Consider the following 22,296-nt stretch of genomic DNA (forward strand, 5'->3'; position numbering starts at 1 on the left):
CCTAGACTTGGTGCTCCGGTACCACTTGCCGTGCGGTAGCAGAGACAACAGTCTATAACTTGGGTGACTGGAGTCTGACAATCTTATGGGCTTTCCTCTGACACCACCTATTATATAGGTCCTGGATGGCAGGAAGCTTGGCCCCAGTGATATACTGGGCCGTTCAAACTACCCTCTGTAACGCCTTACGGTCAGATGCCGAGCAGTTGCCATACCAGGCAGTGATGCAACCTCAGGATGCTCTCGATGGTGCAGCTGAAGATCCTTTTGAGGAACTGGTGGCCCATGCCAAATCTTTTCAGTCTCATGAGGGGGAAAATGTTTTGTCGTGCCCTCTATACAAATATCTTGGTATGTTTGGGTCATTCTAGTTTTTTGGTGATGTGAAACTCTCGACCCACTCCACTACAGCCCTGTCAATGTTAATGGGGGCCTGTTCGGCCTGCCTTTTCCTGGAGTCCACGATCAGTCCTTAGTCTTGCTTACATTGAGGGAGAGGTTGTTGTCCTGGCACCATACTGTCTGTCTTTGTATGTCTCAATATAATAGTATTATTTAAAATAATCTTTGTCTGAAAATAAGATATGATCCTCAATGTTTCCCCTCCAGTCAGCAGACACGATGTGTGTCTTTCAGGCGACGCTGCCAGCGTGACGTATAATCTAGTGGACGGTTATTCAGAAACAGCTCGTCAACCACCTCCGAAGCTTGCTAGCGAACATAGCCGAAATATTCAAGCTATTTATACGTTTTCGGTGTATATTAGCTACTGTGTTTTAGACACACTTCTATCGGATCTACTCGTTAACCTATTTTAATTTATTATTACGTTATTTTGTATTAGTCAGATATAGTAGCTGGCTGGTTAAGTGAGCACGAGCCTAGTCGCTAATGATAGCTAGCTAGCTAACATCCGAGAACATGAGCTCCCTAAACTACTCTCCTGCTAAAGAAGAGGAGGTCTGCTGGACGGAGAAAGAAGCTCTGGGGCTGAACATTGTCGTGAAAGAGGAGAAGGAAGAGGAGGATGTCACAATAAAACAAGTAGAGGGTGAGGTTGTTACAGTGAAAGAAGAGGATGTCGTTTTTGGTGTGAAAGAAGAGGTAGGAGATCTGTTTAACGCCAGTGAGTACCGTCTCTGCAGTCGTTGAACCAATATGCAGTAAAGGGCTTCTACACTTTAACAATATGTTTCTTTCATTTGCTGTATTGGACTTGTTAATGTGTGAAAGTTACATATTTCTAAAAAATATTTTTGAATTTCGCATGCTGCCTTTTCAGCGGAATGTTGTCGAGGGGTTCCGCTAGCGGAACACCTGCCCTAGAAAGGTTAAAGTGGTGGACTGTACCATCCCCACGGCCTCTGCAATGGATCAGTCCACTCAGACAGGAGCCTCCCAATGGATCAGTCCATTTAGACAGGAGCCTCCCAATGGATCAGTCCATTTAAACAGGTGCCAATCAGACAGGTACCTATCAGACCGGAGCCAATCAGACAGGAGCCAAATCTCAGTCGACCAACAGCCAGGTTGGTTCCATTAGACCCTATGACTTCCCAGGGGATTTACTGGCTGTATTCGCTAGTTCCATCGGGCCCTAGGACTTCCCAGGGGATTTACTGGCTGTATTCACTAGTTCCATCGGGCCCTAGGACTTCCCAGGGGATTTACTGGCTGTATTCGCTAGTTCCATCGGGCCCTAGGACTTCCCAGGGGATTTACTGGCTGTATTCATTAGTTCCATCGGGCCCTAGGACTTCCCAGGGGATTTACTGGCTGTATTCGCTAGTTCCATCGGGCCCTAGGACTTCCCAGGGGATTTACTGGCTGTATTCGCTAGTTCCATCGGGCCCTAGGACTTCCCAGGGGATTTACTGGCTGCATTCGCTAGTTCCATCGGGCCCTAGGGGTCTGAATACTTTATGAAGGCTCTGTAGATAAATGTGGATTAAGTCAAGGGGTCTGAATACTTAACATGTCAAATGGCCATCCCCAAGCCAAGCTGGGTAACGTGTCAAATGACCATTCCCATGCCAAGCTGGGTAACGTGTCAAATGGCCATCCCCAGGCCAAATCAAATGTATTTATATGTATGAATGCAGCCCAGTCGTTGCTGCCAGTGTGACGTATAATCTAGTGGACGGGACGCTCCTTCAACTAGACAACATTGTTTGAATGTTAAATGACGAGATTGTCACGTTCTGACCTTAGTTCCTTTGTTTTGTCTTTTGTTTTAGTATGGTCAGGGCGTGAGTTGGGTGGGTTGTCTATGTTAGTTTTTGTATTTTCTATGATTTTCTATTTCTGTGTTTGGCCTGATATGGTTCTCAATCAGAGGCAGCTGTCAATCGTTGTCCCTGATTGAGAACCATATTTAGGTAGCCTGTTTTCCTTTGTGTTTTGTGGGTGGTTATTTTCAGTCTTTGTGTGTCTGCACCAGATAGAACTTTTTTGGTTGTCACTTTGTGGTTTTCTATTTTTGAAGTGTTCAGTTTCTTATTGAAAAGATGAACACTAACCACGCTGCGCTTTGGTACTCTCTTTCTCCCGACGACAGCCGTTACAGAGCCACCCACCACCAAAGGACCGAGCAGCGTGGTAACGGGCAGCATCAGGAGGAGCAGCGCAATCAGGACTATTGTTCTTGGGAGGAGATACTGGATGGAGAAGGACCCTGGACGCGGCCTGGGGAATATCGCCGCCCCAAGGCAGAGCTGGAAGCAGCCAAAGCGGAGAGGCGGCGGTATAAAGAGGCAGCACGGCTGGAAGCCCGAGAGGCAGCCCCAAAAATGTATTGGGTGGGAGCACACGGGAGTGTGGCGAGGATAGGCGACCTGCGCCAACTCCCCATGCTTAATGTGGAGAGAGAGGGCATCATACTGGTCAGGCACCGTGTTATGCGGTAGAATGCACGGTGTCTCCAGTGCGCATGCTTAGCCCAGTGCGCTACATCCCAGATGCCAGCATCTGCCGAGCTAGGGTGAGGATCCAGCCAGGGCAGATGGTGCCAGCCCTGCTCTACAGACAGCCAGTGGGTCTCCTCGGGCCAGGATATCCTGCGCCGGCACTGCGCACTGTGGCTCCTGTTTGTCTGCACAGCCCAGTGCATCCTGTGCCTGAGCCCCGCATGTGCAGGGCCCAGAGTCACCATCCAGCCAGGACGGGTTGTGCAGGCCATTAGCTCGAGACCTCATGTGTGCCTTCATGGTCCGGTATATCCGGTGCCATCTCCACGTACCAGCCCTCCGGTGGCAGTCCCCCGCACCAGGCTGTCTCTCCGTCTTCTGCCTACAGGTACTCCCACCTCTCCAGCGCTGCCAGAGTCTCCCGTCTGTCCCGAGCTGCCAGGAGTCTCCCGTCTGTCCCGAGCTGCCAGGAGTCTCCCGTCTGTCCCGAGCTGCCAGGAGTCTCCCGTCTGTCCCGAGCTGCCAGGAGTCTCCCGTCTGTCCCGAGCTGCCAGGAGTCTCCCGTCTGTCCCGAGCTGCCAGGAGTCTCCCGTCTGTCCCGAGCTGCCAGGAGTCTCCCGTCTGTCCCGAGCTGCCAGGAGTCTCCCGTCTGTCCCGAGCTGCCAGGAGTCTCCCGTCTGTCCCGAGCTGCCAGGAGTCTCCCGTCTTTCCCGAGCTGCCAGGAGTCTCCCGTCTGTCCCGAGCTGCCAGGAGTCTCCCGTCTGTCCCGAGCTGCCAGGAGCCTCCCGTCTGTCCCGAGCTGCCAGGAGCCTCCCGTCTGTCCCGAGCTGCCAGGAGTCTCCCGTCTGTCCCGAGCCGCCGCCAGAGCCGCCTGTCACGCCGTCGATGCCAGAATCGCCCTTCACTCCGGAGCTGCCGGAGTCTCCTGCCTGTCCGGTGCTGCTGGAATCTCCCATCCATTCGGGACCCATGGCTAGGGTCCCCAGTCGGAGGTCGGCGGTGAGGGTCGCCACTCGTAAAGAGGCCACGGAGGCGGACCAAAACTGTGGTGAAGTGGGGTCCACGTCCCGCACCAGAGCCGCCACCGCGGACAGACACCCACCCAGACCCTCCCCTATAGGTTTAGGTTTTGCGGCCGGAGTCCGCACCTTTGGGGGGGCGGGGTACTGGCACGTTCTGATCTTAGTTCCTTTGTTTTGTCTTTTGTTTTAGTGTGGTCAGGGCGTGAGTTGGGTGGGTTGTCTATGTTCGTTTTTCTATGATTTTCTATTTCTGTGTTTGGCCTGATATGGTTCTCAATCAGAGGCAGCTGTCAATCGTTGTCCCTGATTGAGAACTATATTTAGGTAGCCTGTTTTCCTTTGTGTTTTGTGGGTGGTTATTTTCAGTCTTTGTGTGTCTGCACCAGATAGAACTGTTTCGGTTGTCACTTTGTGGTTTTCTATTTTTGAAGTGTTCAGTGTTCATCTTTTCAATAAGAAACTAACGACGCTGCGCTTTGGTCCTCTCTTTCTCCCGACGACAGCCATTACAGAGACAGAGGCATTGATGCGAGTAACCAGTCTTGTTCAGTACATTACAATCTCAAGCACACCGGTAAAACACTGGAGTTGCAGTAATTAACATTTACCACCAGATAGCATCACTTACACCCATAACAAACATCGCAGAAACATTGAAGCCCTTCAGACTACACCAGTGTCTATTTGCCACTGTGTTTTGAACACACTTCTGTCGTATCTACTAGTTACCCCATTTAATGTAATATTTACGTTGTTAGTCGGATAAATTTGCTTAGCCCTGAGCTAATGCTAACTAGCTAGCTAACATCCCTGACCATGAGTTCACTAAGCTACTCTCCTCCTGCTGAAGAAGAGGTCTGCTGGACGGAAGAAGAAGCTCTTTGGCTGAACGTTGATGTGAAAGAGGAGGAGGAAGAGGATGATGTCCCAGTAAAAAAAAAACAAGTAGAGGGTGAGGCTGTTTCAGTGAAAGAAGAAGAGAGAGACATTTCAGTGAAAGAAGAGGAAGACGCGTTCAGAGTGAAAGAGGAGGAAGAACAGGAGACTGAAGATCGGATTAACACCAGTAAATACAGTCTTAACGTTAACAATGGATCAATGCATCCAATCTAGAGGCGAAAGAAATGCACACCTGTTTAGGAGAGGTGCTGGCTAGCGGAGTAGAACACCTGTTATCATTGCCCGGGTGTGGCCTGATATCATTGGTTAATTCTCAGATATAAGAACATACAAAGACATGAATGGATAGCATCCCTTAATAGATACAATTTATATATATATATACATAGTCCTACAAACATTTACAATGTATAGCAAAATCACAATAATCACAAGAATGGCTTCAGATCAAAGTCTACATTGAGACCAAAACATGACATAATCTATTATTATAGAGCTCTGCTCAGCCTATAGACATGACATTATCTATCATTATAGAGCTCTGCTCAGCCTATAAACATGACATGATCTATTATTATAGAGCTCTGCTCAGCCTTTAAATATTACATCTATTATTGTAGAGCTCTGCTCAGCCTATAAACACGACATTATCTATCATTATAGAGCTCTGCTCAGCCTATAGACATGACATTATCTATTATTATAGAGCTCTGTTCAGCCTTTAAATATTACATCTATTATTATAGAGCTCTGCTCAGCCTTTAAATATTACATCTATTATTGTAGAGCTCTGCTCAGCCTATAAACATGACATTATCTATTATTATAGAGCTCTGTTCAGCCTATAAACATGACATTATCTATTATTATAGAGCTCTGCTCAGCCTATAGACATGACATTATCTATTATTATAGAGCTCTGCTCAGCCTATAAACATGACATTATCTATTATTATAGAGCTCTGCTCAGTCTACAACATGACATTATCTATCATTATAGAGCTCTGCTCAGCCTAAAACATGACATTATCTATTATTATAGAGCTCTGCTCAGCCTACAAACATGACATTATCAATTATTATAGAGATTTGCTCAGCCTATAAACATGACATTATCTAGTATTATAGAGCTCTTATTATGACATCAAGACATTCCCTGAGAAATATTTTAATCTCACCGTCACCAAGTTTATTTTTAATTATGTAATGTCGTGAAAACTGACCTCAGGTTATTGATGGATATAGTCTAGATTAAACCTCATAGGAAGACAATTTTATTTAATGCAGGTGTCATTCAGGTCTCTCTGTTTAACTAAATAATCAGTTTGTCTTTGGCAGGAGAGAGACCAGACTCTCTCTGACAGCGGGAAGAGTTCCTTAGAGGAAACAGACCCAGAGACGCCTAACCAACACCACTGCTCCCACTGTGGAAAGAGTTTTAGGTGGTTATGGGTCCTGAAAAAGCAAGAGAGAATATACACTGGAGAGAAGCCTTATCACTGTTCTCACTGTGGAAACAGTTTTAGGTGGTTAGTGAGCCTGAAAAACGCATGAGAGAAAACACACAGGAGTAAAGCCTTTCCAATGTTCCCAGTGTGAAAAGAGTTGTAGGTGGTCAGGGAGTCTGAAAAAGCATGAGATAAAACACACAGGAGAAAAGCCTTTCTAACATATTAATACACAGGAGGAGAAGACATACCACTGCTCTCATTGTGAAAATACATTTTCCCAGTCAGAGGAACTGAAATCACATGAGAGAATAGAGAAGCTGTGTTCTGACTTATGTTTTTGACTGAGAATTTGTCCACGGCCAGGATTCATAGGGCCAGGGTGTCCGCTATGAACACCTGGAAAAAATCAGCAGCGGACATTTCTGAACGTTTATCCAACAGACCTGTACATCCAAGAATGGATCTCTATAATGTGTAACTATTTCTGATGTATGTATTGTGATGTATTGTTTAACTGTACTATGTTAGGTATATTTATCTGTGGATTTATTTCAACAGATTTTACTGATGCTATTAGATTGCTTGGTGGGGGGTGGGGGGGTTATATATGCAGTGCCTTCAGAAAGTTTTCACACCCCTTGACTTTGCCCACATTTTGTTGTGTTACAGCCTGAATTTAAAATGGATTCAATTCCCCATAATGTCAAAGTGGAATTACGTTTTTGGAAATGTTTACAAATGTAATTAAAAGCCTAATTAAGTTCAGGAGTAAAGATTTTGCTTAAAAAGTCACATAATACGTTGCATGGACTCTCTCTGTGTGCAATATTAGTGTTTAACATGACTTCTGAATGAATACCTAATCTCTGTACCCCACATATACAATTATCAGTAAGGTCCCTCAGTCGAGCAGTGAATTTCAAACACAGATTCAACAACAAAGACCAGGGAGGTTTTCCAATGCCTCACAAAGAAGGGCACCTACTAGTAGATTGGTTTAAAAAAAGCAGACATTGAATATCCCTTTGAGCATGGTGAAGTTATTAATGACACTTTAGGTGATGTATCCATACACCCAGTCACTACAAAGATACAGGCGTCCTTCCTAACTCAGTTGCTGGAGAGGAAGGAAACCGCTCAGGGATTTCACCATGAAGCCAATGGTGACTTTAAAATAGTTACACTGTTTAATGGTTGTGATATGAGAGAACTGAGGAGGGATCGACAACATTGAAGTTACTCCACATACTAACCTAAATGACAGAGAAAAGAAAGAAGCCTGTACAGAAAAAAATATTCCAAAACATGCATCCTCTTTGCAATGAAAAGTAAAACTGCAACACAGATTCCCAGTCAGAGGACCTGAAATCACATGAGAGAAAAGAGAGGCTGTTGGCACTAAAGTAAAACTGTAAAAAGAATTGGCAAAGAAATAAACTTTATATCCTGAATACAAAGTGTTATGTTTGGGGCAAATCCAATACATCACTGACTACCACTCTTCATATTTTCAAGCATGGTGGTGGCTGCATAATTTTATGTAATAAAATAAACCCCAGAAAGAATAGCAGCTGCCTTGGCAGGAACTAATGGGGATCCATAATAAACCCCAAGAAGAGTAGCTGCTGCCTTGGCAGGAACTAATGGGGATCCAAAATAAACCCCAGGAAGAGTAGCTGCTGCCTTGGCAGGAACTAATGGGGATCCATAATAAACCCCAGGAAGAGTAGCTGCTGCCTTGACAAGAACTAATGGGAATCCATGATCTGTGCCTCGACACTATCCTGTCTCAGAGTTCTATGGACAATTCCATTGACCTCATGGCTTGGTTTTTGCTCTGACATGCATTGTAAACCTTATATAGACAAGTGTGCTCCTTTCCAAATCATGTCTAATCAATTGAATTTACCACAAGTGGACTCCAATCAAGTTGTAGAAACATCTCAAGGATGATCAATGGAATCAGGATGCGTCTGAGCTCAATTTCGAGTCTCACAGCAAAGGGTATGAATACTTAAGTAAATACATTTGAAAAAAAAGTTTTTGGTTTGTCATTATGGGGTATTGTGATGCCTGTGTGGGGTATTGTATGTAGATTGATGAGGGGGCAAATTATTCAATTTTATAATAAGGCTGTAACGTAACAAAATGTGGAAAAAGTTAAGGGGTCTGAATACTTAACGAATGCACTGTATACCACTGGCTGAGTTTTCTACCTCTGGCAGAATTCTCAACCGCTGGCAGAGTTTTCTACCATTGGCAGTTTTGTACACAGTCACGTGATACGTGGTATAGAAAAGTCCAATCTTAGGAGAGTACATGGGAGGCACTATACTGTGTGTCTGCAGGTGTCTATCTGGTCAAAACCCCTGATACAGGAGCCCTTCCACCCTCTGGTGGGATGGATCATGTCTACAGAGAAACCTAGATTCATATACTTAGATTTGTGTGTATTGGGTATATGTTGTGAAATGGTTAGATATCACTTGTTAGATATTACTGCACTGTCGGAGATAGAAACACAAGCGTTTCGCAACACACACAATAACATCTGCTACACACGTGTATAAGACCAATAAAATGCGATTTGATTTTGATTTGAAATAAACATCCTATTTATCAAAGGTGCTTTTGGCTGGGGTCAAAATGACTCCAAGGGATTTGAATTTGTTAAATGTCCATATTGATACAGAAACACTAAACCACGATTTAGATTTATTAAGAACAAGTTGATTGACAAAGTCATGAAAATTGGAAGAATTTAATAAACCACATTTTTGGCTATGATATATAAAAGATATGCCTCTGGAGTCAAAATGATCCATGCCAGAAGTATGGTTAAATGCAAATATGTAGTGGGTGTAAAGTTTGTTTTAAATTCTCCCTCATTAAACACGAATCAATCAACACATGCTTCTCTTTGAACGACTTAATATAATATTAAACTGAATAAATGAAAAATAAACTTTTGGTTCCTCACTCCTCACTCCAGTTGCCCACTCCAGTCAGCAGATGACGATGTGCGTCTTTTAGGTTCAGGCGACGCTGCCATTGTGACGTATATTCTAGTGGACGGGATGCTCCTTCAACAACAACAGGTTGTTCGACACCTCGGTAGCTTTCCAGCAAACATAGCTACAACATTCACAACCTTTACACTGTTTTCGGTGTATATTAGTCGCTGTGTATTAAACAAACTTCTGTCGTATGTACTTGTTGGCCCATTTAATTATATATTTACGTTGTTTGTCAGCTAGCTGGTTTGCTAAGTTTGCTTAGAACGAGGCTAGTTGCTAATCCTAGCTAACATCTCCGACCATGAGTTCACTCTCCCGTTAAAGAAGAGGTGGTCTGCTGGACGGAGAAAGAAGCTCTCGCAAAAGGAGGAGGAGGAAGAGGAGGATGTTACAATACAAAAACAAATAGAGGGTGAAGCTGTTACCGTGAAAGAAGAAGAGAAAGACGCGTTCAGAGTGAAAGAGGAGGAGGATGTTACAGTAAAAGGAGAGGAGGCAGTGAAACAGGAGGATGCAGTGTTTGGAGTGAAAGAGGAGGGGGAGAATACTGTCACATTGAAAGAATAGGAGGATGTTGGAGATCTGTTTCACACCAGTAAGTACCGTCTCTGCAGTCGTTGAACCAATATGCAGTGAAGGGGTTCTACACTTTAATGTTGTTCTGTAGGAATGGCTGAAGCTACACTGTAACGTGTAGAAAATCAAGAGTGGACCATCAACAAAACGTTAACAATTGATCAAATGCATCCAATGACAATTCCTGAAATACTTTATTCCTCAATATCTCCTATTAGATTATCCCAATATGTGGTCTTAAAGGGGCAATCAGCAGTTGTTACATCCATTTTGGGACTGTCGTTGAGAATCGTCTCAGAAATATAACACTCTTACAAGAACTTGTGAATTCAATATACACTTTAATACAAAGTAGCAAAACTGAGCCAATCCATGGAAGGACCTTATCACAAACATAACAGGGCCGAGCCCCTCCATGGAAAGAGACCCAATTCTCATATTACAGAGTCCTGCCTTTATAGGATTCTGTCTTTGCATAACGTATAGAGTCCCCTCCCTCTATCTATAAAAATAGCTTCCCTTGACCTTTCTCCATATCTCAGAGCTAGTTCACGCCCACTAATGCTATTTTTTAATCTTTATTTTACTAGGCAAGTCAGTTAAGAACAAATTTTTATTTTCAATGACAGCCTAAGAACAGTGGGTTAACTGCCTGTTCAGGGGCAGAACGACAGATTTTGTACCTTGTCAGCTCGGGGATTTGAACTTGCAACCTTTCGGTTACTAGTCCAATGCTCTGACCACTAGGCTACTCTGCCGGACAACTGCTTTTAGTTAGTTTATAACGATGGTAGAACCCTTTTCACGCCCTAAAAATAATGTATGCATTGCATGCTTATGTTTCACGTGTTAGTCATCAGTTATCTTGCTTCCATCTTTCTTCCTGTATCCTGCTGACCATAGTACGTCCAGCTGTCATAAATGTTCGTATGGTCTTGGTTAATGTACTCTTTCAAAAATAGATTATAGTCTGGGTGTCATAAAGCCTGGGTGTCATCTTCTCTTAATGTGCATGTCCTTGCTACTTCAGCCCGGCACCTAGACCTATTTATATTTAATGCTTTTGCTCTCCTTAATGGTTCGCTCCTACATAATCCCTCCTCTGAGACAAAACTGTTTCAAACAAAAACACTTAAAGAACACCAAGAAGGATGGAGGCAAAATAACATCAACTATATACATACAAATAGAATATGAAATGAATGTGAATAAGGTACACAACCCAACTGAACCAAACATCTCCACTCAATAACACAGATAGCAGTAAAAGATCCAGTCAGAAACAAAAATAAGACACTTACAATAAACCAATATACTGTGAAGAAGCAATGAGCATGTAGTATGCCCACAAATCCAGAAACTATCAGCTATTCCTTAATCCTGATCCTTTAACATTTTAAGAGATAATGTTACTTGAGTTATACTACCACATTTACCTTTGTGATTCACAATCATTATTTTATCAAATTTACTAACTCCTGCAGTTTCTAAAAGCCAAATAGTTTAACAATTAACTGTAGTGTTTTCCACATCCATCCCATTATCTCCATAGCTGTAGAAACATTCATATTTACTTTTTACAATAGTAAACCTAACATTATGAGGAGCATTCTATTCAGTTCTTATGTCATATGTTGCACATTCATGTTCTCCCAACACATTTTTTATTTAATTCACTTCTGCCTTTAGCTACCTAATGCCAACCTGCATTCTATGTTACACAAGGAATGTAGTATTTTGTCTGAATACAATGAACATTTTCCATTTAACACATTCTTCAAATGATGCAAGTTCATGTACTATTAAAAGATCAGACAAAGGTGATTTGCTACACAAAATGCAGTTGTCCATCCTATGTTTAGCTGTTGTGTACTGTTGTGAGCCCACTTATACAAGTAATTCTTTACTGCTTTTCTACATTTTGGTTCAATGTTTGATTCTGGGGTAGTTTCTTCATTATGGCTACCCCAGGTAACAGATCTTCTGCATCAACCCAGTTTCTTGTGGTCTTGCTATTGTCTTAGTTGGTGTACTAGTCTCTAGTGGGAGATGATTTTACCATTTTTTCTAGGTTTGTTGCTGTTGCTGTCAAGGCCATTCTATCATTCTTCATCGGTCCTGGTTCACTGTCTCTTAGAAAGACCACGTGAGGACGGAGAAGTTGATGACAAGAAAGTCTCCTTTCCATTCTCCTGTCATCGTTTCACCATTCCCTTGGACAGCATCTCCGTCAGGGGTACCTCCAGAGCAGGTGTGTCATCAGGAGCAACAGGCATGTCACTCCTCCCCATCCCTGGACTCTAGATATTCAGGAGAGAGTGTCTGTTGGCTGTTGCTCCTTGATCCACCTCTTCTTCGGCTTCTTCCTGTTCAGGTATCGGCGTAGGGCCAAGTCTAATGACTGTGGTGCTACTCCCTTCAGTCAATCTTGTTCTTGCTAATTCAACTATTAATTATTCATCTTCAACTGGTTCACTCTTATTCATGGTGAGCACCCACTCGTCTACATCTTTGGTTAACGTCATGTCACATCCTTTCGGGTCCCAAATTACTTCTCCCTTTGTTTGATTGTGTGTCCATCCACAGAGTGCAATCTCAGGTAGAGGCTTGATCCTTTTGATTGATATTGACTTCTGTTCTCCTGTTTCAGTTATGAGTTGAGGTGGAACAGAGATTCTAACCTTGTCAGTCTTTTTAGATTGTCCGGCTGGTTCTTCTCTTCTATTCCTGCTTCCACCATACTTCTTGTGCATGAGTTTGTTGTTTCTGTACCAGTGTTCACTGTTGCTCTTGGCATGTCAATAATGTCATTATTCTTTTGTTGTTCTAACTTCAATTGTCTGTTAAGGGGTTCATTCAAGAGCTGAAAAGTTAATTGTGGGGAAATCCCCCTCTTCTTCAGCCTGCGAGACTTTTCCTTCTCCTTGTGGGGACTCCCCTTATGTTCCTTCCACTGGGGTTCCCTCCTCTGACCGGACTGGGCTTCCATCTGGAAAGGCATTGATTTCAGGGAAGAGTCGTTCCCATTCTGTAGGTTGTACTTCGGGGTCCCACTGCAGAGGGCTTCCGTCAGGGAGGTCTGCCATACCAGGTATGTCATTAGGAGTAGCAGGCATGTCACTCTCCCCCAACCCCGGACCCTCTGGATATTCAAGAAAGAATGTTAGTTATTTGCAGGTTTTTTCTCCAGCATTTTCTCTTTGTCCTCTTCTGGGTGCATCAGGCAGTGCATCCGTCATATCCTGGTTTCCACTTGGTCTGATGATTTCTTGGCTCCTCCATGGCGTCTCGATCTCCTCTGTTCCCGTTCCCTTTGGACACCCACTTGGTGTATCGGCATTCTCTGCGTTTTCATGACCAGTGGGTTAGATAGTACCAAGTGTTGCTTCCTTTCACCTGGACAGCAGTTAATGTTGTTCTGGTCACCTCGTAGGGTCCTTCTATCCTCGATTGATCCTACTTCCTCCGGAACACTCGAACGTAGACTAGATCTCCTGGTATCACTGGGAGAGGTCCTTCTGGTCCCCTTGGATCATCAGACGTGGAACCTCTCGTCCTGGTTCAGGTTTCTGCCTTCTTTCTGTGAGGCATTCAAACTCAGAGACTTATGACCTCTGTTCTATGATTACACCATACACCCTCTTACTTCCATCCCTCATCACACAACAAACTGACATTCCAGCTGAAGCTGGCGAAACCCTCTCCTTCTGGTTCCTAAACATAAGACTTGGAAAGCAAAAAACAAAACATAACAGTATTAACAATGTGATATGTTATGCATAAATATATTCACAAATACCGATATCTGAGACCATGACAATTCCCGCTCTCTCTTCACCTGACTCTATGCCTCCAGGATACTTTTCTGCTGGACTCCACAAAAATAAAACCCCTAAAAAGCTTACTCGTGCTTCCACCCAGTCTTCCGCTTTCGGCCCCAGGTTCTGAGAGGTGTTCCCAAATCATGTAATTTTCACTTTGTTTCCCATCTGCTCCATTTCAACTGATAAGCATGTGCATATCCTTAATTAACATGATCTCTTCTTGAAGTAATTCAACACTGTATATGCTTTCACATCAATGCCTTCAACATGTTGTTTAGAGTACAATTACCCTAACATCTATCCTTTTTTCACATGATGCATTAACCAATAAAGCAAGTAGCTCCCAAACTCAACCAAGTATGTCTACAGTGTTATATAGTCTCTCTCTCTCTCTCTCTCTCTTCGGTTCCTCTGTCAGGGTGTTTTCAAGCTCACCCATTATTCAGCTGGACGGACCTTAATTCTTGTGAGAATTATGCACCCACCGAAAAGAGACATGACGATCTTTACCACTGCAGGTGCTGTATGATATACCCCAGTCTGGTGTATCTTGATGTACACTCAGTCTCCAGAATTCAGCCCATGCCCTTGGTTATTTCAGTTTTTTCCCGAGGACATACACACTAACACACAGGTTATTTCCTGACAACAGACTTTCTTCTTATAGCAAGATTACTAATTCGTAATATTTAAATAACAGCCCTATGTAAACATTCTGTCTCAAATACCTTGCCTCCTGCCATTGATATACTTATACATAATGATAGCCAAATGATGGTCCCTACAGCAACTGCTGTAAGAATAACATGTAATCAGTCAAGTGTCTTCCAGTTGGAAGAATATCCAATCCTAGCAAAACTCTAAGTCATAAGTTTCTTAAACGTTTACTATAGTATCCAAAATGCCACCACTTATCACTTTTACCATTATTTAGGTATGTGTAATGTTCAATTTACTTTAGAATTGTCCCTATATTTTATATCCCTATATTTTACACAGCCAGCTGTCCTTCCTTTTCTGTGAGGTATCTTCTCTAATAATATACATAGTATCTAGAAATAACACCCCTTTGCTACCATAACCTTCATGTATGAGCACCCTCAGATCCCCAATGCAGTTTCCATAACACATAAATCACTACTCTTAATTTCCCTCCATAGTTTGATACATACTAAAACATTCTCAAATCAATTTTAGTCAATTTATAACAGTCCCTCCTCAGGAATAATCTACACACTTATGTTCCACAAAACAAAAATAAATTGACCAACCAAGAAAAAGAGAAAAATAAAATATAATAACTGCATATTCGCAATAAATTACCACTACTTGTCAAATCAAATCAAATTTTATTTGTCACATACACATGGTTTGCAGATGTTAATGTGAGTGTAGCGAAAGGCTTGTGCTTCTAGTTCCGACAATGCAGTAATAACCAACAAGTAATCTAACTAACAATTCCAAAACTACTGTCTTATACACACAAGTGTAGGGGGATAAAGAATATGTACATAAAGAAAAATGAATGAGTGATGTTACAGAGCTGCATAGGCAAGATACAGTAGATGGTATCGAGTACAGTATATACATATGAGATGAGTATGTAAACAAAGTGGCATAGTTAAAGTGGCTAGTGATACATGTATTACATAAAGATGCAGTAGATGATATAGAGTACAGTATATACGTATACATATGAGATGAATAATGTAGGGTATGTAAACATTATATTAGGTAGCATTGTTTAAAGTGGCTAGTGATATATTTTACATAATTTCCCATCAATTCCCATTATTAAAGTGGGTGGTGTAGGTGTCCTGGAGGGCAGGTAGTTTGCCCCCGGTGATGCGTTGTGCAGACCTCACTACCCTCTGGAGAGCCTTACGTTTGTGGGCGGAGCAGTTGCCGTACCAGGCGGTGATACAGCCCGCCAGGATGCTCTCGATTGTGCATCTGTAGAAGTTTGTGAGTGCTTTTGGTGACGAGCCGAATTTCTTCAGCCTGAGGTTGAAGAGGCGCTGCTGCGCCTTCTTCACGATGCTGTCTGTGTGAGTGGACCAATTCAGTTTGTCTGTGATGTGTATGCCGAGGAACTTAAAACTTACCATCCTCTCCACTACTGTTCCATCGATGTGGATATGGGGGTGTTCCTTCTGCTGTTTCCTGAAGTCCACAATCATCTCCTTAGTTTTGTTGACGTTGAGTGTGAGGTTATTTTCCTGACAACACACTCCGAGGGCCCTCACCTCCTCCCTGTAGGCCGTCTCATCGTTGTTGGTAATCAAGCCTACCACTGTTGTGTCGTCCGCAAACTTGATGATTGAGTTGGAGGCGTGCGTGGCCACGCAGTTGTGGGTGAACAGGGAGTACAGGAGAGGGCTCAGAACGCACCCTTGTGGGGCCCCAGTGTTGACGATCAGCGGGGTGGAGATGTTGTTGCCTACACTCACCACCTGGGGGCGGCCCGTCAGGAAGTCCAGTACCCAGATGCACAGGGCGGGGTCGAGACCCAGGGTCTCGAACTTGATGACGAGCTTGGAGGGTACGATGGTGTTAAATGCCGAGCTGTAGTCGATGAACAGCATTCTCACATAGGTATTCCTCTTGTCCAGATGGGTTAGGGCAGTGTGCAGTGTGGTTGAGATTGCATCATCTGTGGACCTATTTGGGCGGTAAGCAAATTGGAGTGGGTCTAGGGTGTCAGGTAGGGTGGAGGTTATATGGTCCTTGACTAGTCTCTCAAAGAACTTCATGATGACGGAAGTGAGTGCTACGGGGCGGTAGTCGTTTAGCTCAGTTACCTTAGCTTTCTTGGGAACAGGAACAATGGTGGCCCTCTTGAAGCATGTGGGAACAGCAGACTGGGATAGGGATTGATTGAATATGTCCATAAACACACCAGCCAGCTGTTCTGCGCATGCTCTGAGGGCGCGGCTGGGGATGCCGTCTGGGCCTGCAGCCTTTCGAGGGTTAACACGTTTAAATGTTTTACTCACCTCGGCTGCAGTGAAGGAGAGGCCGCATGTTTTGGTTGCAGGCAGTGTCAGTGGCACTGTATTGTCCTCGAAGCGGGCAAAAAAAGTTATTTAATCTGCCTGGGAGCAAGACATCCTGGTCAGTGACGGGGCTGGTTTTCTTTTTGTAATCCGTGATTGACTGTAGACCCTGCCACATACATCTTGTTTCTGAGACGTTGAATTGAGATTCTACTTTGTCTCTATACTGATGCTTAGCTTGTTTATTGCCTTGCGGAGGGAATAGCTGCACTGTTTGTATTCGGTCATGTTTCCGGTCACCTTGCCCTGATTAAAAGCAGTGGTTTGCGCTTTTAGTTTCACGCTAATGCTGCCATCAATCCACGGTTTCTGGTTTGGGAATGTTTTAATCCTTGCTATGGGAACGGCATCTTCAACGCACGTTGTAATGAACTCGCACACCGAATCAGCGTATTCGTCAGTGTTGTTGTCTGACGCAATACAAAACATATCCCAGTCCACGTGATGGAAGCAGTCTTGGAGTGTGGAATCAGATTGGTCGGACCAGCGTTGGACAGACCTCAGCGTGGGAGCTTCTTGTTGTAGTTTCTGTCTGTAGGCAGGGATCAACAAAATGGAGTCGTGGTCAGCTTCTCCCAAAGGAGGGCGGGGCAGGGCCTTCTGTGCGTCGCAGAAGTTAGAATAGCAATGATCCAAGGTTTTGCCAGCCCTGGTTGCGCAATCGATATGCTGATACAATTTAGGGAGTCTTGTTTTCAGATTAGCCTTGTTAAAATCCCCAGCTACAATGAATGCAGCCTCAGGATGTATGGATTCCAGTTTGCAAAGAGTCAAATAAAGTTCGTTCAGAGCCATCGATGTGTCTGCTTGGGGGGGAATATATACGGCTGTGATTATAATCGAAGAGAATTCCCTTGGTAGATAATGCGGTCGACATTTGATTGTGAGGAATTCTAAATCAGGTGAACAGAAGAATTTGAGTTCCTGTATGTTTTTGTGATCACACCACGTCTCGTTAGCCATAAGGCATACGCCCCCGCCCCTCTTCTTACCAGAAAGATGTTTGTTTCTGTCGGCGCGATGCGTGGAGAAACCAGCTGGCTGCACCGACTCCGATAGCGTCTCTCCAGTGAGCCATGTTTCTGTGAAGCAAAGAACGTTACAGTCTCTGATGTCCCTCTGGAATGCTACCCTTGCTCGGATTTCATCAACCTTGTTGTCAAGAGACTGGACATTGGCGAGAAGTATACTAGGGAGTGGTACACGATGTGCCCATCTCCGGAGTCTGACCAGAAGACCACTTCGTTTCCCTCTTTTATGAAGTCGTTTTTTTGGGTCGCCGGCTGGGATCCATTCCGTTGTCCTGGGTGAAAGACAGAACACAGGATTCGCTTCGCGAAAGTCATATTCTTGGTCGTACTGATGGTGAGTTGACGCTGCTCTTATATTCAGTAGTTCTTCTTGACTGTATGTAATGAAACCTAAGATGACCTGGGGTACTAATGTAAGAAATAACACGTAAAAAAACAAAAAACTGCATAGTTTCCTAGGAACGCGAAGCCAGGCTGCCATCTCTGGCGGTGCCGGAAGTTGTGTAACTAAACCTGGGGAAAACATCCATCCGTTTAGTTCTATGCCCGTATTATGTTGGTCTCTTTCTTCTCCATCCTTGGATGTTATCACAAAACAGACTATAAACATTTTATTCAATTAATTATATCAATACAATTTAACATTAAAATTCTAATGACATAATAAAACAAAAGAAACAAAACGTTAGTCTAAAATTCTGTAAATTCTGTCGACCTCCCTGTCTCAGGATTAGTTTCCAGAGCTTCCCGAGGCCTAGTAAATTTAAACAGTTCTATATTCAAATCATAACTAAAAAGTTGTATAAATTGTCCAACCCAAATTCAGAATAACAGTCCTTAGTGTTTACTTTAACTCAAATATAACCTTCTTAATTCAACACTCATCATTCCAGCATGTCTATTTCAGATATAGTTCACAGGTCATCAGACACAGTTATCCCTCACTCTTCAGCCAGTAAGGTGCGTTTGAGCTTCACACACACTTGTTGTGATAAAAATATCTCTCCCATGCATTAAAGCATTCTGACGTCACCTTCCATGATAACTCCCTTATTCTACTGCCGATCTCTCAGACGAGTTTACAGATTATGTGGTTATCAACATAACCCTCACAAAAACCCACACTCCAATATCCCAATGTTGCACATTTTGAGTTGAAACACAAAATGAAATTATCCCAGTAATTATATCATAAACCTTTTGGAGTAACTGTCATCCCTTGTTAACATATATTTCCCCTTCTATATGCAGACTGAACAAATCACATTTGTGTATTTACTCAAAGACCATAACCCCAGGGAACTAATAATTTTTCCTATGAACACGTTAAATAAAAAAATAAACATATTTGAGTAACGAGCCAATTTAAGATTATAACTCTTCATAATTTTCCCAAGGAAATAATAGAATTTCAAAGTAATTGTACACTTTGAATAGAGACTGGTGTTTCTTAGACATTTTATCATTTAATCTCAGTTTTCTACTTACAAAGCATGTAAAGGTCTGTAATTTTTATCATAGGTACACTTTAAATGTGAGAGACAAAAATCCAGAATATCACATTGTATGGTTTTTAAGTAATTAATTTGCATTTTATTGCATGACATAAGTATTTGATCACCTACAACCAGTAAGAATTACAGCTCTCACAGACCTGTTAGTTTTTCTTTAACTTCAATGGGCTAGGGATGTCACAAAAATGTTTCTCTACCTGAAAATACATTAATGAACTACTAAAATAGTGAATTTGTCAGACAGCAGCTCTACACTTTCTTGACTGACTGATCCATTCATCCTTCCATCCCTTCTCAGCCTTCCTCTCCTATGAAGACCCAGTGAGGGTGGAGCTCAGTCAGAGAGCTGTTGAGGGACTGGTTATGAAGAACACTTCTACAGCCAGAGAGGTGAGAGGTCACACATGGTTTAGATGGTAAATATGTATGTCCCCTTTTTTATTATTATTTTTATTTATTTAACCAGGTAGGCCATTTGATAACAAGTTCTCATTTAGTTCTCAGTGTGACACAAACAACAACACAGAGTTACACATAAACAAACGTACAGTCAATAACACAAAATAATTATTTAAAAATCTATGTAGTGTGTGCAAATGTAGGGAGGTATGGCAATAAATAGGCCCTAGAGGCGAAAATAATTACAATTTAGCATTAATACTAGTGATAGATGTGCAGATGATGACGTGCAAGTAGAGATACTGGGGTGCATAAGAGCAAGAAGGTAAGTAATAATATGGGGATGAGGTAGTCGGGTGCTATTTACAGATTGGCCGTGTACAGGTACAGGGGTTCATCACGTAAGCAAAAGGGAATATGTTCCATCACCTATGTTTATTTACATTAGTGCAAATTGTCCACTGATATGGGTGTAATTTCTCACCCCTTTTGGCTGTATGAAATTGGATTTCCCCTCAGGCACACACATTTGTTCTTTGATAAAATGAAGTTAATTTGTGTCAAATGTACTTTTCCCCACATCTCTTTACATTGCTGATGCATAGTCGGTGGCCATACTCAAATTCCGAACACAATGCCCATCCTTGCAGATCTAAACCTAATGCAGCACATTGTGACTTTTGTGCAACCAGACCTAATGCAGCTTGGAGTGATCAGATGACAGAAGTCACATTTGGGTGCAACTGAGGCTGTAGATGCTCCATATCCATTACTTTGAGTGTTTTATATAATATGACTAAATGTGCTTGTGTTGCAGGGGCAGTCAAGAAACAGAACATCAAGGCCACAGAATATGACATAATCAGAGCTGTGGGAGACCACCTCAAGCCCCTGGTACAGCCGGGGGTGGTGTTTACCACTCCACCATGCCTTCAGCAGGCTGGAAAAGTGATACTGTTTTTCTGTCGGTTTCTGAGTCTGTTGATTGTTCATTGGGTTAATTTGTTCAAATCAAGCTTTATTTATACAGCACATTTCAGACAGGAAAAAACAAATAAAAAACTATGAAAATAAATATTTAGTACACAAACATGAGGATAAAAAATAGAAGACTGACAAATGAATGACTAATGAGGAAATGCAATTGATTAAAATATTAATTGGATACAATATCCAACCCCCAAATATAAGGGGTTCTGAAAGACACTCACAGTGTCCAATGAAAGTTGACTAGTAACAACAACTGGGACCTAAAAGACACCCACAACGAGACTCACTAAATCTGTCCAAGAAGAGGCAAACACACACCAAACTTAGACAGGACACAAACCAAAAAGGTGGTTAAAATAAAGGTGTTGACTATCCTCATCTATCAAGACAACTGGAGCACTGGGCCAGACACTCTTAAATAGAACCTGGACCAGCTCAGGTGAAACACCTTCCCACTAATGAGCTGGACAAGCCAGGACAGGTGTAACACATACTGACTAACGAGGTGACACCAATCAGTGCACCAAAGACACATTTCATTTGATTGCATTCAAATGAATGACTCGGTATCCCCCTTTCCTATGCTCTAACATCCAACCTCAAAATATAAAAGGAAAAACCAAAGCCTGTAACACTTCCCCTTTAAGACAACCAACATATCCTATATTTTTGTTGGACAAGTTTGCTCACCACCAACAAAAAACAACTTCCATTTCTCATTATAATCAACTACAAAGCTTCACCTTCTACAATATAAACATAGTGTCAACTGGCTGTCAACAATTAAAAACAAGAAAAAAACACGTATTTCTAAATAATAATATACAATCATATAATTTTTTATCCTTTTTCTTTCCATAGAATCCTAAAACTCACTAGCTTCTAGAACTCTCGTCTTCCTAAAACTCACTAGCTTCTAGCCCAAACTAAACTCAAATCAAATTGTATTAGTCACATGCGCCGGATACAACACTGGAACTCCTACTTACGAGCTCCTAACCAACAGTGCAGTTTCCAAAAAATACAGAAAAGAATAAGAGATAAAACTCATCTCCAACACGGAAAAGCGTGTCAAAATAAATTGTGATCCATGGTAACACACTAGTTAAATGCACAACACAAATATTTTTGACTGCCAACCCTTGAGACAATCAGCAACCAAGTTGTCCTTACCACGGACATGTCTGATTTCAAGAGGAAACTCCTGCGATATCCGTAGTAACTTTCCACCTCACTGCAGAGCTTCTCTCTCTTTTCAGGACTCACTCAATAGGCATGTTGTTGGATCGGAGTCCAGTCCCCAATGTTCATCTAGTAGATTTGGGTTGGCACATCTGAGAATTAACCCTGACATTATGAAAGCAGGGTAACAATGTCAATATAATTGTACCCAAAAATTGTCAGTTGGTTGCATAAATAATTATTACTAAATGTTACATGAATTGTAAATATGAAATATCAAAACCAAATGTACACCCCTTTGTTAATATGTAGTGGCAATAATTAACTTAATGGTGAGGCATGGAATAATAAAATATGTATCTTATGAGGTGATTTGAGTCATGCTTCTTCAGTAGTGGAATAAAGACAATTAGCACTTGAATGTTGTC

At 42.5% G+C, this 22,296-nt stretch overlaps 1 long non-coding RNA gene across 1 annotated transcript; it reads left to right on the plus strand.

Moving 5' to 3' along the window:
* Positions 1-9,352: 9,352 nt before the first annotated feature.
* Positions 9,353-22,240, plus strand: LOC135542409 (uncharacterized). The gene is made up of 3 exons (XR_010456065.1): positions 9,353-9,891; positions 19,596-19,687; positions 20,514-22,240. It is a non-coding gene; the product is annotated as an uncharacterized LOC135542409 (long non-coding RNA).
* The last annotated feature ends 56 nt before the right edge of the window (positions 22,241-22,296 follow it).

This window comes from Oncorhynchus masou, chromosome 6, assembly GCF_036934945.1.
Source record: "Oncorhynchus masou masou isolate Uvic2021 chromosome 6, UVic_Omas_1.1, whole genome shotgun sequence".
Taxonomy (NCBI): Eukaryota; Metazoa; Chordata; class Actinopteri; order Salmoniformes; family Salmonidae; genus Oncorhynchus; species Oncorhynchus masou.